The sequence below is a fragment of the Nannospalax galili genome, unplaced genomic scaffold, assembly GCF_000622305.1.
Source record: "Nannospalax galili isolate Female #2095 unplaced genomic scaffold, S.galili_v1.0 scaffold377, whole genome shotgun sequence".
Lineage (NCBI taxonomy): Eukaryota > Metazoa > Chordata > Mammalia > Rodentia > Spalacidae > Nannospalax > Nannospalax galili.
Genome location: NW_008341187.1, coordinates 703,866 through 722,558, shown reverse-complemented (window position 1 = coordinate 722,558; position 18,693 = coordinate 703,866). Strand labels below are relative to the sequence as shown.

The 18,693-nt window shown below is 42.7% G+C and overlaps 1 long non-coding RNA gene across 1 annotated transcript in view; it reads right to left on the bottom strand.

Moving 5' to 3' along the window:
* Positions 1-13,865, bottom strand: part of LOC115070993 — a 24,489-nt gene extending 10,624 nt beyond the window's left edge. The window contains exons 1-2 of the long non-coding RNA XR_003850095.1: positions 13,641-13,865; positions 4,189-4,339 (exon numbers count right to left, since the gene is read on the bottom strand). This is a non-coding gene — a long non-coding RNA (uncharacterized LOC115070993). The remainder of the gene's footprint in view (positions 1-4,188; positions 4,340-13,640) is intronic.
* Between the last annotated feature and the right edge of the window lie 4,828 nt (positions 13,866-18,693).

The window sequence follows — 18,693 nt, the reverse complement described above, 5'->3', positions numbered from 1 at the left end:
GTTATGCCTGCATGTAGGTAAGTGCACCTGTGTCGTGCAATGCCCACAGAAGTCAGAAGAGGGTGTCTGGATCCCCTGGAACTGGAGCTACAGACAGTTGTTAGCTGCCATGTGGGTACTGGGATTCGACCCCAGGTCTTCTGCAATAACAGTCAATGTTCTTAATCATTGAGCCATTTCCCCAGCCCCCAGTAAACTTATTTTCTGAGACAGTATCTCTCACTTGACCTGACTCTTGATGATTCAGTTAAGCTGGTTGTTCAGCAAGCCCAAGAAACCCACCTGTTCCACCTCTCAGCACTGGGATTACAAGTGTGCACCACTATGTCTAGATTTCTTACATACATTCTAAGAATGAAACTCAGGCCCTTGTGCTTGCAAAGCAAGCACTTTACAGACCAAACCATCTCCTCAGTTCCATGTTTTGTTTATATATCAACAAAGCACTTACAGTATAGAAAATGCGCCTACTTTACTCCATTAGACAAGCACCCTCAGCACTTGGGGCTTATTGTTACCAGTCTTTCTCTACATAATTTTGTTCCACATTTTGCTTGAGCAATCTATAACCTGCTACTTTTGTTGACCTTCTTTGTTTTACCTAAAGACCAGTGTGTGGCCTGATTTTAAGGGACCATTTTCCTTTTGTAAATCACTAACTAAAAAAATGAAGTGCCTGTGATTCAGAGGGACCAGAAAGGGTGGGAAAATATGTGAATATCTTCTCTACTGCAGTGGGAACCTGGAGGCAGGCACTCTTTGGGGAAGCCAAAAAGGCAGAGTTCCACTCTTTTCTTGGCAAGACACTTTCTGAGACTCTGTCTTTGGACTCTGTGTTTTGGGAGCCTGGAATTAGCCTGGGAACACTTTCATACCCAAGTGATTTCAGAAGCTCTCTGCTCACAAAAAAGACTCCTATTTCTAGTCCTCAACCTTTCTTAAGGTCAAAATGTGACGGTGCATCTATCCCAAACCCCTTCCGCTCGTCCCTCATGTCACACTGCTAGTTATGATGCTCGTCCCTCATGTCACACTGCTAGTTATGACTTTCACAGACTGGGCTCATCATCTGCAAAGTGATTTACAGGTTAAGGGATGGGGCCTCAGCAGCCGGTTAGTATTCTCTCCAAAAGCGTTGTCACCACTAGGACAAGTACTTCCGTGAGTGCCTCTGATACAATTGGTTCACCTACAGCTAGACACGGTTTTTTAGTAGTGCCCCCCCAGGCTAAATCAAACCAAAAAAGGAAAAAATACCTTCTTCCTTAAGCATGATGGGTTGGGGATATATGCTATATAAATTTAAGTTCCCCCATCTGTTGGCACTCAATATGCAAAAACATGTGCTATTTTTGTCTTTACTAATGATATAAACCCCATATGTTGGCCACCCTGTAAAGACAGGATGTTACTATTGGCAGATCACATGGGAGAGTTAGCATTGAATAGGGTAGGGAGGAACAGCCATTGTTAAGCTTTGACACTCACTAGTCCTGGGAAGCCTGTGGAAGTGAGTGACTAGCAGTCTTATGCATTAGAGAAATGAGAGAAGGGAGCCAGTTCTTTATAGTTAAATCAAACCATTCTTCCAAATTAGGCAGTGCAGGGAAGCCCCACATGGGAGGCCTGTGGGCTGACTTGGCTGTAATGCAGAACCAGTCTCAGTCTCAGTAGACCCAGCCTTCCTCTAGCCATCTTCTCAGTTGCTAACCTGAGACCATTCTCAGAAGTCTGGAAAGTTCTCTGAGAGTAGACTAGATTGTTTACAGAGGGGCTGAGTAAAGGATCAAAGGTGCTATATCACTACTATAGATTACCCTCGCTGTGGAATGGGTTCGTTATTCCCTTCCCAGCTCTGGTTCTGCATCCTCAGAGACAAGGCCACCCTTCCCTCTCCTCAGCAGGGGCTAGAGCATGCTGAGACACCAGCAAGCCTAGACTTAATTACCCACTTTGTTCTGGTTCTTGTCCTCAAATGCACGTTTTCACTGCTGGTTTGACACTTGAAAATATTTCTCTAACATGCAAGAAAGATATTTTTATTCACCGGGCATGGCCTTTCCTGGGACCTCTCATGATAACCATATCAGAATACTGTGTCCATATCTTAATGGATGAATGCAGTAGCAAGAAGTTTTTCTATTGATTATTGCAATAATAATATTTAGAGGGCCCGTGGATCTAGCTGCAGAGGGACGACTTGCAGGTCCAATCAGAGGAAAAAGACTGTGGTATAGAATAAACAAGATGGATTTCAAGGTCCACTGTCAACCTGCAATGTCTCTAGCAGGGAGGACTCTGAGGCTCTCATGGGGCACTCTGTAGAGGGATCTATGCTGTGGGTGCTTTATTCTTCCCAGGGTCTTGTGTCTGGTGGCTGCTGTTCCAAGGAGCTGGATCACAGCGGCACTCTAAGCATGTGTCCCTGGACGGGTAGTAAAAGAAAGGTTACTCTACTTGATGGAGCAGATTCTTGCTTTGCCTGGCTGGAGGGGAAGAGACTTTTAGTTAGCTGCTTGCAGATTCTGGGAACTCTGTGTGTGTGTGTGTGTGTGTGTGTGTGTGTGTGTGTGTGTGTGTGTGTGCTGCAAGCCGTCTCTCAGCATTCCTGTCTCAAGTCCACATTCCAGTACCCCATGTTCAACTCAGTTGGCTGCCAGGAGCCTTCCCAAGAGAAAGAGCTGCTTGGAGCCCTAAAGAGGAAACATGAAAAGCTCCAAAGGGTTAGAATTTAAGAATCTAGGCTTGATAATTTCCTCTCTGCTTATGAAAACAAACAGCACTAACTCTTCTTTCTCAATATAGTTCCTGGTTGCTTGTCTCCCAAAGTTGGTTCTATCAAGGAGATAAAGATGGTAACAAGTAAGCCACAAGAACTAAGTCACAGATGCTGCCAATAAAATCAGGTCTCGACATTATTGCATGCACAGTTTATCACCAGGCTACAAGATAAAGAGCAGATGATGTCTGCTAAAGGCTACAAAGCTTCCAGTCTTACCATTGAAGTACAGTGTCTCTCTGACAGAAGCCAGCACTGATTTCAATGTGGTATTAATTTACAGCAATTAGTTATCCTGTGGTAAATATCGTTGGTTACCTCTACTGTGGTTCTTTAGGGTGACAAGGTACAGAACTGGGAGCACAGTTCATTACCAAAGGTATTCTCTTTCAGAAAATAGTATTAAAATATTAAAGATAAAGGAATGCAGTGTGGTTTTGTTGTTGTTTTCTTTTGGGTTTGTGTTTTGAGTTTGAGAAAATAAGAATTAAGTTGTGAGGCATCTTCTTGTCCTGAATATATATACTCATATTCATTCTCTCTCTCTCTCTCTCTCTCTCTCTCTCTCTCTCTCTCTCTCATTATACCTATACTTGAGAACTCACAGGACAGTGAAATGAAATCAAAACAAGACTAACAGGATAGACGGATATATCTAAGTACAAGTCTTTTTTTAATTTATTTAATTTTGAGACAGGATCTCATGTAGTCCAGGCTGCCCTGGAATTCACTATGTAGCCCAGGAGAAACTTTGATCCTTCTTCCTCCACCTTCTGAGAGCTGGGGTTACAGGCATATACCACCACACCCAGTTATATGTGATGCTGGAGATCAAACCCAGGGCCTTGTATATGCTAGGTAGGCACTCTACCAATTAAGCCAAACCACCAGCTCCCTAGGTAGAAGTCTTTTCATTGTTATTTCTCTTAGGATCATTCAATTCATCAGTTTTCCTCTGGATAGACTTCTCTGCAGCATAACATAGACTCCTATAGGTGTGGACAGTGACTTGGGATGGCATCAACCCCAGCCATTCCTGTCATTCCCTCATTAAAGGTCTTCATCTAAGTCGGGCTTTTCCTTGACTCAAAGTTGCTCATCTCTAGTGCCAAATACAAAAGAATTTCCCATCTTCCTAATTATCTGAAGATCAGATTGACACAAAACAATAAGATTCTACAGTGAAAAAGATGGGAACTGCTCGCATCTACCACAGTCAGGTTTGTGATCTATCTGATGACCGTGGACAGACAGATGCTCTTCAGCTTCCAAATATAAACACTTTTGTAATGATAAACAAATGTTCTCAAAACCAAAAATGATTTGTAAATTTGAAAGTTTGCTTTGTGACATTTACCAGTCCCTATAGAAAACACACTTTTTCTTATGCCATTTACACATCCACTGACCTTTTACTGAGTCCTTCCTCTGTGTGATGAATTTGTACAAAGTAGTACACAGAATGCAGGTGGCCCCTACTCTCAATAAGTTTACAGTCTCTTGAGGAGGCAAGCAGTTCCAATCAGCCAAGTGAGGTGGGGCAGGCCTGGAATCCCAGAACTAGGGAAGGAGGCAGAAACGGGAGGATCTTTAGTTCAAAGCTACCTTGGACCACATAGCAAAATCCTGTATCAAAAAATAAAAGTAACAAAACTAAACAATCCCAATAAAGTCCTGCTGAATATAGGTGGGAAGTCAAAGAGTACTTGTCCTGGTTTGTTCTCCGTTGCTGTGACAAAACACTCTGGCCGCTACCAACTTGGGGAGGAAAGGGTTTATTCAGCTTACAACTCCCAGGTCGCAGTTCATCAGGGAGCCCAAGGTAGGAACTCAGGGCAGGAACCTGGAAGCAGGAGCTGGAGTACAGGCCATGGAGGAACGCTGCTTACTGACTTGCTCCTCTGGCCCCTACTCAGCCTGCTTTCTTATGCAGCACAGGTCCACCTGCCCAGGGGTGGCACCACCCACAGTGGGCTGGGCCCTCCCACATCACTCAACAATCAAGAAAATGCCCCACAGACATGGCCACAGGTCAGTCCAATGAAGGAAACTCCCCAGTTGAGGCTCCCTCAACCCAGGTGTTCAAGTTGACACTAAAGCTATCCAGCACAGTACTTATTCCTGGAGACTTAAAGTTTCCTTTAGTCAGTTTGCCATAGTCTCCAATATAGTTTCAGACTCAGAAACCATAGCATAGATGGTCTTTCAAAAAGTTCTCACATTGGCCAAGCAATCAGGATAAGTCATATTAAATTAAAAGGCCAATTTACTAATTTATCCTAAGAAATAGTATTGCCCAAGGGTCTTACTCTTAAGTCCCAAGCCACAGCAGGAGTTAAGTTACAATCACAAGACTTCTTGGTAAGCACAAAATAGAAAAGATTAGTGTCTGATGAATGTACATGACAAACTAATGATCTCAGGCTAAGACAGATGTCTGCAGTGGGTAGATCAGATAGTATGATGGGACAACTGAAAGCTTTATTGGAGAACACTCCAACCTTTGGAATAACCAAGGTTGGCAGCCCAAACCCTTACTCGGATTCCATTTACAGTTGCCATTCAGCCATGTTGGTTGGACTGATACCAACTTTTATATGGAGAGCTGGTCATCTTGGGATTTGAAAACCTGTGTTTGTGGGATCCTAAAGTTTGTACAAGTTTATGAGACTTATTGTTAGAAGTAGGAACCTGAGATGTATATCAATTGGTAGAGTTTTTACCTAGCCTGCACTAAAGCTATGGATTCAATCCTTAGCACCACATAAAAGTAGGGGGTGTAGCTCAGGTCCCCAGTCCCACTACTTGGGAGGCATAGATAGGAGGCTCAGAAATTCATGGTCACCCACAGCTATTTAGCAAGTTCAAGGCCAGCCTGGGTTAGATGAGACCCTGTCTCAAGAGGAAAATATTACAGACAGCCTTTGGAGTTATAAAATGTATGGTTCCTATTCATGATTTGGTTTTTATTTTTAAAGAAGCAATTACTATATTTGATATGGACTACTGTTTCCCATAAATTCATCCTCAGCTGAGTGCAGTGTTGCTCTTTGGAACATCTGCAACATTTTCCATTTCAAATGAAAGAAAATAGTTCAGAAAAGCAGTCGCTTTCCTCCTGAGTCTCAGAAGGAGATTCATTTGGCACTGAAGCACCCCTATATAATGTGTAGCCGTGAGTTCCCAAAAGGAAGAGGCACAAAGGACCCTGGGAGAAAACGAGCTTCTTTTTGAAGCTGTGAAGTGTTGATAGAACTATCTTCTCCTGACGGTCAGTGGCAACCACTAGGAATGTTCAAAGCAAACCAGCCGACTCTTCCTTCTGCTGCATTCTGTCCTAATTTATATAAGATATACAATCAGGATTCAGTGTTTTGCATACTAATAAAGCATAGTATATGGTTGATAAAAACTCAGCAGTTTACATAGCACAGTGGCAGGAAAGATTCAATGAATGAGGACAGGATGGATGACTGAGTGTATAAATGCTTAAATATGCTACTCAGAAAAAGGCTTTCTCCCATGCAGGCTTATGTACAACAAAAGTAATATTCTAACTTTTTACTTATTTTCCTGAGGGAAGTGAGTGGTGGGTTTGCTAAATATATACCTAGCAGTATATATTCTATAAGCAGAGAAGCAGCTTACCAGAATGAGTGCTAAGTACAAAAATATAGAGATGTGTGTGTCCATGTGCATGCACACACATGGCCTAATGGGGACACCTGGAGGGGATTTGAAGGCGCATTTCCACATCACAGATTTCTCACATGTAAATTTCCTGTGTTACCTCAAGATAGACATTAAATGCTTCCAGGAGGCACCAAGAACCATTGGAAAAGCATAGGCTTTGCAGCCAGACAGATAGGGTATTGATATGCAGCTCGCTACCAGTTTGACCTTGACTAAGGCATCTTACCTCCCTGAACTCTCAGGTAACTCGTTCCTGAACCAGTAATAACAATGCTTAGTTCTAGGTTGTGACAGAGAAATCAGCAATGAGAGCAAATACATATACAATGCTATGTGTCAGGCACTGTTGTGCACTTTATATTCAGGATATTATTTAAACCTCACAAGAGCCATATGAGACAAAACTTTTTCTTTACAAATAAGGAAAACTAAGGCACACAGATGTTCTTAGTGTCAATACACTGAAGATCCTCAATAGATAATAATAACCATTATTTCTTGTCACAGTCTAAGCAATGTACATTCATTTTCTCATTTCATCCTCAGAAAAAAGTATACGTGTCTACAATGGTACAGACTATATGGTAGGCATTCCATAAGTATTTGTTAAATGACTGAAGGCATCTTAACTGTACACTGCAATTAACCACTACCTAGGGAAGTAACTAACCCAGTCACAGAGCCACAAACTCCAGGACCCATGCTCTTAACCACCAGCCAGTTATGGTCTCTGCATCTACCGCCTAGATCAGAGGGGAAAAAAGGCCCAGAGTGAATGGAGGTGGGTCTCCAACATCTGGATATCTACAGATGTAAAGGTCACTTCAGGACAGAACTCTGTGGCAGTTGTTCAGAACCTGGGGCACCACACGCTCTTCCTTTCTCTTGTTCTACTTTTTCATTCACTCTTAATATCTAACTCAATCCCTAAAACGCTTTCCTCCACCTCCTCTAATTTCTAATTTTGGCTAGCAGAGAGAAAAATATTAGAAATTGCACTTGAGCTATCCATCATTTAACTGAGACTCCTTAAGGGTTCTTCAGTAATCAGCCATTTGCGATTTAGGATTGTATTTGAGGGAAGAGGGCTATAATGAGAAGACTGAAGAATGATGTTATCCATTTTAATGTCTCATTCTCGCAGGCTGCAAAAAGTGGGGTCCAAAGACACCTGAATCTTAAAATTGTCTTTAACACACATTGTAACAGGACTGGGGAGATAGCTTAGTAGATAAAGCATACCTTGCAAGCATGAAGACCAGAGTTTGAATCCCCAGAACCAACAATGTCAGGTGGCCATAGCGGCCTGACTGTAATTCCAGCCATTGGGTTTTATTTATTGATTGATTAATTTTTTAATCTTTTTGAGACAGGTCTCCATGTAGCCCCAGCTGGCCTAGAAACTCACTATGGAGACCAGGCTGGCCTCAAACTCACAGAGATTCACCTGCCTCTGTCTCCCAAGTGATGGGATTAAAGGCGTGCACCACCACGCCCAGCTTAATTCCAGCTTTTGGAAAGGAAAGACCAGTATCCTTAGAGCAAGGTCATACTCATTTGATGAGCTCTGGGTTTAATCAACAGACCCTACTCCAATGAATAAGGTGAGAGTGATTGAGGAAGACACCCACCTTCCTTCAGCCATGGGCCTTCATACACTTATGCATGGTACCCCCCCACAAGCAAACATAGATACACACATGCAAACATACATGCACATAAGAAAATATGCATGTGCATATACATGCACAACACACACACATTTTTAAAACAGTGTGATAGTTCTCAAAATATTGCACATTAGCCTGGAATTAAATATGAATGCTGACTTAATTAGCTTTATAGGCAGTTTTTCTGAGTATGTGGACAAAGTTTCCAAAATGAACTATTAAATTCTACCATTATCTGTCTCCGTCTCTGTCTCTGTCTCTCCTCTCTCTGGCCTTTACCTTGCAGTCCTCCAGTCTCCTGAGTGCTGAGATTACAGGCCTGCATCAACCATGCCTGGGTAAATCTATCAATCTTAATGTTTCCATACCTTGATGCAATTAAGCATAGATAAAAGATAAAATTAAAGAGAAAGAAAAGCCCACTACATGATACTGAACAGCATCAGTAGCTTCATACCAGTCTCCGAAGGACACCGTGCTTTGTTATGACAAGGAATTATTCATAATGTGTGCCTAACATGTAGACTGCATCCTTTATGTGAAACAATGAAAGAGACATCTTTAGTAACTGATGGAAATAACTAGGCAGGCAAATTTTAAAAGAAAGGGGGGGAGGAATCAACAAGTAGGCCTCTATAATAATTGCTTGTCACCATAACATCAAGTAGTTCATCCCTTTTAAGGACTCACCATATAGCTTAGCCATTATGTTACAGGGACGGAAGGAAAATACAGTCATTCACAGAAAGGTAATGACAGGATCCTGCTGGTTTACCTAATAGTATTGACTAGACAGGGGAATTATGGCTTGCAAGCAAAGAGTGGTTCTGTATTTGAAATTGTTTTTGCTGCCTTTTTACCAGATCAGGATTTTTCTTCTCTTAAAAATATCAATACCCTTGAAAAATATCAAAGAGACTACAGTCAGTTTTTTGATCTGACCATGAGAGTGCACAGTTTCCAGATTCTGGCCCAATTACTTGCCTGCTGAAACCTCTGCTATCGCTGGGGGGAATGAGGGAGAGACGCTATGCTTTAGTGCCCCTTGCTGGTCAACCTGCAGAAAATCTGAGCAGATGATTGCCAGAACCCAGGTTTCCATTCACAGAGTGTCACGTTCCATCCCAGTGGGAAGAAAGCCAAACTGATTTAACCCAAACATCTGTAGAAAGTCTAAGAATTATTATCTGGGTGAGGTGGGGCATTTAGAAATGCACACAGCCTCTTAGAGGGAAAAACTGAATGTTAAGTCCAAGCCCAATTTCAAAATTAATTAAGATAAATACAGGCCTCTTTGTGCACAGAGAATAATTTTGCTTAATTATGCCCCCCAAAATGTCTCTTGCCTCTTCATCCATAAGGGAACTAAGTGCCCAAAATTCTCTAATGGAATCCTCAGAGCCACCCCCAAAAAATGCAAAAATGGAGAGAGTATCTCCAAGTGCTGCATTAGATAATTGATAATTATCTCATAACTTACAACAAGTGAATTCTGATTATGGTGATTTTTATCTGTTTGTCACTTTCTTTTAGGCTATGGTTAATTTCAAACAATGGCTATAATTGGGTTTACTGGCAGACTGCCCATCAAAGCTGATTAGGTCTTAGGATTCAAAGGGAATTCTCAGATTGAATACATCAATCCTATTTGGAATACCTGTAGAACACGGCTTATAATTCCATCTCCTCCAAAGAAAATCATTAGGACTCTGAGTTCATGACGCCCAGCTCTAGGGACTAGAAAACTATGAACAGGTATACTAATAGTGAGGTGTGTGGAGACCAGTCCATGTGGTAGTCCTAGAGTGTGTATAAACCAACTGATACCCCAGCCTACAGACAGAAAGAACTCTGGCAGTAGAAAACAGGGAAAGTCTAGAGATTCAAAACCATAGGCAGCTTCACGAAATCAAAATAGTCAAAACAATCCTGAAGGAAAAACAAATCTGGGGCTAGGGAGACACCACAGTGGGTGAAGCGTTTACCACATAAGCCTAAGGATCAAAGTTCAGATCTCCACATAAAGCCAGATTCAGTAGTGTGTAACTATAATCCCAGCACTCCTGCCCCTGGTAAATCCCCAAAAGTTTGGGGCCAGCTGCCTGGTGTAGGCAGCAGTGAACAAGAGACCTGTCTCAAACAAGGTAGAAATCTGGGATTGACATTTGAGGTTATTCTCTGACCTCCACACATGGCAATACACTCAGTCCACCCCTACACACACACACACACACACACACACACACACACACGCACGCACACACGCACGCACATTGAACACACATAGAGAGAAAGAGAGCAAGAGAGAGAGCGAAAGAGAGATGGGAGAGAGAGAGAGAGAGAGAGAGAGAGAGAGAGAGAGAGAGAACAAAGCTGGGCTAGTTAGCAGAGTGCTTGCCTAGCATGGGTGTGTTCAGGAAGCAGCAAGTTTCATCTCCAGCACCACATAAACTAGGTGTGGTATTTTACACCTGTAATCCTAGCACTTGGGGGAGGTGGAGGCAAGAGAATCAAAACTTAAGGCCATCCTTGACTCTGTTATGAGTTCAAGGCCATCCTGCCATACATGAGACCCTGCCTCAAAATAAAAGAGAATAAAGCTAGAGAGGAGTCACACCTCCTAGTTTCAACTTGCTACACAGCAACAGTTAACAAGATAATGTGGTGTTGACTTAAAGACAGACAGGCAGATCAATGAGGTAAAATTGAAAGTCCAAAATAAATCCTTACGTCTACGGTTGGTTAGTTAACATCAAGAGTATCCAGACAGGGTTGCAGATAGAGCTTGGTGGTAGAATGCTTGCCTAGCATACATGAGGCCCTGGATTCAAATCTCAGTACTATAAACAAGAGTGCTAAACTGATTCCATTGGGAAGAGCAGTCATTCAACAAATAATAGCAATAACTATACATCCACAGGCTGAAGAAAGAAGTGATATCTCTACCTTCCACAATCAACACAATTAGCTCAAAATTAATCAAAGATCGAAACATAAGAAAACTATAGAACTAGAAAAGGATCTGAGTAAATCTTTGCTGCTCTAGATTTGAAATAATTCTTTAAAGATGAAGGTGAATATGAAGCAACAATTGGGGGTTTAGACAGGGTCTCACTATGTAGCTAAAGCTAGCCTCGAAATCCACCAAGTGCTGGGGATACAGGCATTCACCATCATGACCAGCAATGGAATTAACTGGTTCATTGAATTTCATGATAATTAGAAAGTTTGCATTTCAAAAGATACCATCAGGAAAGTGAAACTGAAACCCTCAGAATGGGACAAATCACTTGGAAACTGTTATGTCTGATAAGGAACCTGTGTTTAGAATCTATAAAGAATGCTAGAAAACTCAGTGATAAAAAGCTAGAAGATGCTGGAAGCTTCTGTCTCATCCTGACTTGTAGGTGGCCACCTGCTTCCTGTATCCTCCCCATCCTCTTACGGAGAGACCATGCCCTCTCTGCTCTTTCATCTCGTAAGGACATTAATCCTATCATGTATATGAGTATGCAGGCATGTGTACAAATGTGTGCACACATGTGTAGAGGCCAGAGGTTAACATCAAGTGTCTTCCTGCATGACTTTCCACTTTATTTGCTGAAGCAGAGTCTCTTGCTGAATTCAGATTCAGCTGTCCAGTTTGCCCTGGAGATCTTGTCTCTCCCCTCGGGCCCCCTAAGCCCTGGAATTACATGTGGGCTGCTGCTCTCAGTCAGCATTTATGTGGATGCTGGGGATCCAGTCTTCAATGCTCATGTTTGCCCACTAAGCACTTTCTCCACTGAGACATCTCCCCAGCCTAACCACTGAATTTTAAATTATTGAATTGTCAGTTCACTGTAAAGTGGTGAAAGCGGTTATATACAATAAAACAAAACATACAAGGGGAAGATGGATCTTTGGTGAGGCCTTTAAGAGGCAGTAGGATTCCACCCCTAAGAATGGAGTTCAGAACCATCCGTATCTTTAAATACCTGCAAGGAATAGAGCCTAGTTCTGATCTTAAACTTTATACATGAAGGACTGCTGGGCAGAAGGTCAGATATTAGATCTGCCATACTTGGTTAGAGCCTCCAGGCTGCAATCTTGACTTGAACCTGAATCACACAGGGCTTGCCCAGAGCTCCTTAAACTCCTGCCCACAGCCAACATTCATCCCTGACACATCCTTGCCTGACCTGGGGACAAGAAATCTTGAATCTGGAAGTCAGCAGGATCTGTACTAATTTCTTACTTGTTATTGACTTTCTCTTCTGGTAATTTAGAATGAGAATATCAGACTTTAGCGGGCATGTGTTCTTTTCACATTCTTCTATCAGAAACTCTGGGTTTTCGAGGCAGAGGTCTGCCACACTGCCTTCATGGAACCCAGGGGCAACACCAGCCTTGTCAGCTTACTCCCTGATCTGTTTCACTGGACTTGAGGATTCTGGAAAACAAAAGCTGATACTTTTTTTTTCTTTTTTGGTCTTTTTGAGACAGAGTCTCCCTGTAGCCCCAGCTGGCCTGTAACGCACTACATAGACCAGACTGGCCTCGAATTCACAGAGATCTGCCTGCCTCTGCCTCCCACATGCTGGGACTAAAAGCGTGCGCCACTACGCCCGGCAATGGGAGCTGCTCCTTTTTTAAATTACCTCTTCTCCAGTCCTGAGAGTTGCCAGGCATGTAGGAAATGCTTGTTGAATAAATGGATAGTTGGCTCTCCCACTTTCAACTTGTTAGAAGATATATACCTCTTTGTGCTATGTTGAGCCGTTTTCAGAATTAGCAAAATAAAGAATCCTAACCAAAGCATTGACTTTCCTGAGTTGACATAGTATAAAAAATAATAGTTTAGAGGGGTGGGAGAGATAGCTCAGTGGTTAAGAGCACTGACTGCTCTTACAGAGGACCTGGATTCGATTCCCAGAACCCACATGGCAGCTATGAACTGTCCTTAACTCCAGCTCCAGGGGACTCTTAAGCCCTCTTCTGACCTCTGAGGGCATTGCATGACACAGATGCACTCACATACATGCAGGCAATATACTCATACACATACAATAAAATTAAAAAATAATAATAATAGTTTAGAGATGGGCATGGTGGCACACCCCTTTAGTCACAGCCTTCTGGAGACAGAGGCCAGTGGATCTCTGTGAGATCAAGGCCAGCCTGATCTATATAGTGAGTTTAGGCCATCTAGGACTACAGGAAGTCCCTGTCTCAAAAAGACCAAAATAATAATAATTAATAATAATAATAATAATAATAATAGTTTAGTGTGTATGGAACTACTCTGAACTAAACTTTGCACTAAGCAATTATATTCATTATCTCACTTAACCCTCACAATAAATCCCTGAGTAGATATTTTCCTTGACCCCGTTTTGCAGATGTGGAAATCGAGGCTCACAGAGGTTAAATGGTATGCCGAAAGCCACGGGAGTAATACTGGCAATTTATCAGTGTGTCCTTGTCAGAGGAAAATGAAAGAGAAACAAGAGTATAACCTGAGACTGTTCTTGTGCCTTCTGGTCTTATCTGGTTTTCTTGGCTTCAGAGTTTAGCTTATCTCTTCCCGAGTCCACACAATATCTTCAAATCAGACTTCAGTGCTCTGATCTCATCCTATTCAGTCAGCCAAACTTACTGACCAAGCAGCACCTTGCACTGAGAACGTGGCACACAGAAAGACTGGAAGGGCTTCTTCCATTTGGCCATAAACTCAGCCTATAATCAACCAAACCCAGAAAGCTTTTAGTTATACTTCACAGAGTTCTACTCAACAGGGGAACTCAATGTGAGTCAAATACGTATTGCAATGGAACATTTTGACATTTCCAAACAACAAACTTAGCTCAAGGTGTTTCAAAATGCATGGATCACATGTCCTAGAAGTTGTTATAAGAGATTTAGCAGCTTTCAAATTGACCACAAAGTCCAATTCAATGTTTGCTCATTTCACAGTTGTCATGGCCCAGAGAAAACAGCCTGGTGTTCTTTCCTACTTTGTATTTATACTTCTGTTACCTTGGCCATGGATGATATGACTGGACAGCACCCAAAAACCATTGTCTATAGGCATCAGGGGATAGGAACAAAGTTGCCCAATACAGAGGCAACTCCTGTTCCAGAATAAGTCAGAATCATGCAAAACTAATGGCTATCATTAGAAAAGTTAACTTAGAACCAAAGTTAATACATCTAAGACTATGACAAAAATCCTCCAAAGGGACAGGCTTCCCATGCCCATGGTGTAAACTGTCCTTAAACTCCCCTGAACTTCAGAAGCACAAAACATGGAATTCCAGATACCATTCTTGAAATTTTCAAAGCCAAGGCAAAATGTCTCCCACCCGCTTATCATTCTTACCAAACATATGCATCAGCTAGCTACCCTTATTAAAGTCCTCATAAGTGGGTCTTTGGCCCATCCTGGGATTACAAATTGGAGCCACAACATCTGGCCCAAATTTGAATTTGACTTTTTAAATTCTTTCCCCTATATTTATTTCTGGACAAAACAGCACATTTAGACCCAACATTTTCCTTTAGTCCAAGTTTAAACATAATATGCAAAGACTATTTGAAAATACTAAAAGAAAAGAGAACAGAGGGCATCACTTCGTCATCATGTTCCTTCAACTTTCATGAACTCTGAAGCTTAATTGTTCTGCTGTGAAAGAGTAGCTGGAAATAGTCACTCTTCTAAATAGGAATTAGTATTAAACATCACTTCAGTGATATCCTATACGCACCCTTCAAACTAAAAACCCTATGATAGCCTTTATGCATATGATAGATGTGTACAGTGGTTTCTTATATACCTGTTTTAAATCTTTATACTGTTTTCCAAAGATTCTAGAAAGGGATTGTAAATGTTAATATATTGTCCAAATTTTCTGTCATTGGGGTTAATCAGGGAGATCTCTCCTTGGCATTTGACAAAGAAAATGAATCTTTCCTAAATCACTAAATAATAGTCAACCCAAGTCAGGAGTGCTGACATACACCTGTACTCTCATACACCTATACTCCCAGCACCTGGAGGTAGAGGCAGGAGGATGTGAAATTCAAGGGCATCCTCAGCTACATAGAAAGTTTGGCCATCCTGGGCTACATTAGACCCACCCATCTCAAAAAAGTCAACCCTACCACATCTGTATTTCATCCTAAAACAGATTTTCACAGGAAGGACTCTCTCGCTCTCTCGCTTTCTCTGTTCCTCTCTCTCTCTCTCTCTCTCTCTCTCTCTCTCTTGCTCGCTCTTGCTCTCACTCTCACTCTCGCTCTGAGTCAGCCAGAAGCATGTCAATTTGGTATCTATTTTGTTGGGTCTTAATGTGATTTCGTGCTTACATTCCACCCATTTATAAAACATCCTCATATGCTTAGGAGAAAAGATGGATGAGTGATCAGAAAATTTCAAACACCAAATGGAAATGCAAATAGGGCCATGTTTGATATATGGAAGCATCACCAGTGGGGGAAGCTCCTCCATACCCAGGCTCCCATGGTGGCCATGGCGGGCTGTACCAGGGCAGACCATGAGGAAAACTGCAGCACCTGCAGCCGCCAGCTTGAAGGAAAATCAGGCTTCAGGTCAGATAGCTCCTGGGAGCTGAGGGGTCTAGATGCATTTTATAGCTAGGGTAAAGGATTTCTAGGTACAGGTGGCAGAAGCAAATTGCTTGTCAAGAGATTTACTTCAGAGCGAGCCCAGCCATGTAGAACAGTCACAGTGCCATGGGGCCTGGAGCTGCTGGCCCGGATCTTCAAGGCTCACAAGCAGACTTCAGGAATGACAGCCACTGCTCCCCAGCAACAACCTCATCCCTCCTGGGGGCTGGAGGCAGACAACAGGGTTAGTACCACCTCTTCATGTTGCAGCTGAAATCATCAGTCAAATGAGAACAGGAATAGGAATAAGGGAGGTAAACGGAAATCGGTCATGGTGGGGACAGGGAGGAGAAGGAAGCATCTAGTGTTTTCAGTATCTTTCTCATCTGTTCACCTCTGCTTCGGACTAAAATGACAGTAAGGATGCTGCGTCGTGGCCAAAAACCTGACCCCCTTTCTCACTACGTAGCTAAATGTGAGAGAGATTTTCTTGGACAGCACGGCAATGTCACTCTCAAAATCAAGATCAATTCTGAATCACTCTCTCACACTGGGAAGAACCCCGTCTTCCTCCCAAGCCACCATCTCACCCTGACAGGCCATGAGGCAAGAAAGTACTTTTTCAGCAGCGGCCCCTCCATTCTCAGGGCAGGGTACCTCTTAGCACCCAGCCTCCACAACTGGGTGGCAGACACAGGGAAGGCCGCGGGCCAATTGCAGCACCTACGACTGCTATCTTGAAGGAAAATAGAGCTTCACACCAACTTGGACAACAAAAAGCTCACTTAATTGGGGTTTGGAAGTTAGGAGAAAGAAAATGGCAGTGTGGTGAATTCAGGGAGGCGTCTGATATCAGGAAAATGCTGTGATGTGGGGACCAGCACCTCAGGAAGAGGTGATGGAAATGAGATTTAAGAGACAATTTAGATGTAGTTCAAAGAGAAGAACGGAAACAGCAGAAATCCTTGAGGGCACCTGAGGACAGACTGGTTGGCAGAATAGACCTTGGCTTCTCCAAGGATACCTGGTGCAAGGTAGATGCCCAGGAAAAACCTAATGAGTCCACACATGCATATGCAGGAACTACCACTTTCAGAGCAAAAAGAGAGGGTGGCAGGGTGAGTTTCATGTTCTTAAGAAAGCTGTGACCTAGCTTTGGGGATCTCAGCATCCTTGCATTTGTTTTCTGTGGCTCAGGCTGGCCAAGTGTGAAGATTACAGGCACATGTCATCACATCCAGTTTATGGGGTGCTGGGGGTGGGAGTCAAACCCAGAGTTTCATGCATGCTACACAAGCACTCTACCAACTGAGCTATGTCCCCAGCCCCTCTTTTAATTCTTAAGAATGCTTCTATCTCAAGTCCTGGGGAAACAGAAGGTAGTGCTTGGGTTCACTGAGCTAGAACAGCGTTTTGATACCAGCAGACCTGGGCCCTGGTAAAGAGTCATGCTCTTGGCAGGCATGCCGCCCTGAGTTCAGACAGAAAGTACATCTGTGCCTCATTGATAGTGTAATAACCTATATTACAGTGTTGTCCAAGAACACCTGTGCATGGCTCAGAACGTCAGCCCAAGGCAATCATTCAGAGGGAGGTGATATTAACATCTCTCATTAAAGCTGAAGACAGTAGCAGTGCCCAGCAGCAGGGCAACCGGAAAGGGTCTGTCCGAATTGCCGCTACAGACCCCTACTTTGGGCGATCATAACTCAGTCATAGAAAACACAGTTTGCATTGAATGAAAACCTGCAAAGGAAACTATTATGCATTAAAGAGAGTTTAACTCTCAGAGCTGTCAAAGTATTTCAGTTATCCATTCCATCTGCAGGTGACAGTCTGTGGACTATAAGGGGCCTTATTACCTCCCTGTCTGTCTAGACAGTGGAAACAGACTACTGAAGGTAGTAGACTGAAGGTAGACTTATTTCTGACTGACCCAGGGTAAAATGGACTGTCTTGACTCTATGTATAGGGGGGATGCAAGGATGGGAGGGAACACTTGTCTGGCAATCAATAGTACATCCTGTGTTACCTTGGTGTTTTGCTTACCATTACCTGTCCAGAATGAGGAACTAAGGAATTCTAACTCCACCTGGGATTTAACCTCTATATGACATTACGTGTGAGTAGATTTTGCTTACTTTCTTTTTTAAAAAATATTTATTTTTTATGTGTATGAGTATATTGCCTGCATGTATGCAAGTGCTCCCGTGTTGTTCAGTGCCCACAGAAGTCAGAAGGAGGTCAGAAGAGGGCCTTGGATCCCCTGGAACTGGGTTATAGAAGGTTGTTAGCCACCATTTGGGTGCTGGGACTTGAACCTTGGTCCTCTGCAAGAGCAGCCAATGCTCTTAACTGCTGAGCCATCTCTCCAACCCACTTACTTTTTTTAATATAATATTTTATTTCTATTTGACATATATGAGTGTTTTGTCTGCATGATATAAGTGCACTATGCAGGTACAGTGCCCATAGATGTCAAGAAGGTTGTTAGCCACCATTTGGGTGCTGGGACTTGAACCTTGGTCCTCTGCAAGAGCAGCCAATGCTCTTAACTGCTGAGCCATCTCTCCAACCCACTTACTTTTTTTAATATAATATTTTATTTCTATTTGACATATATGAGTGTTTTGTCTGCATGATATAAGTGCACTATGCAGGTACAGTGCCCATAGATGTCAAAAGAGGGTGTTGGATCCCCTGGAACTGGAGTTAAGGACAGATGTTAGCTGCCATGTGGGTGCTGTGAATAGAACCCAGATCCTCTACAAGAGCAACAAGTGCTCTTAACTACTGAACCATCTCTCCAGCCCAGTATTTTGCTTACTTTCAACGCAGTATCTCTCTCTAAAGAAAGGGAGACCTGGAGGCATGTATTCACTGACAGCCTTTTGAAAGGATGCTGCTATCTTTTATCTTGACAGACAAATATACAAAAGTTGT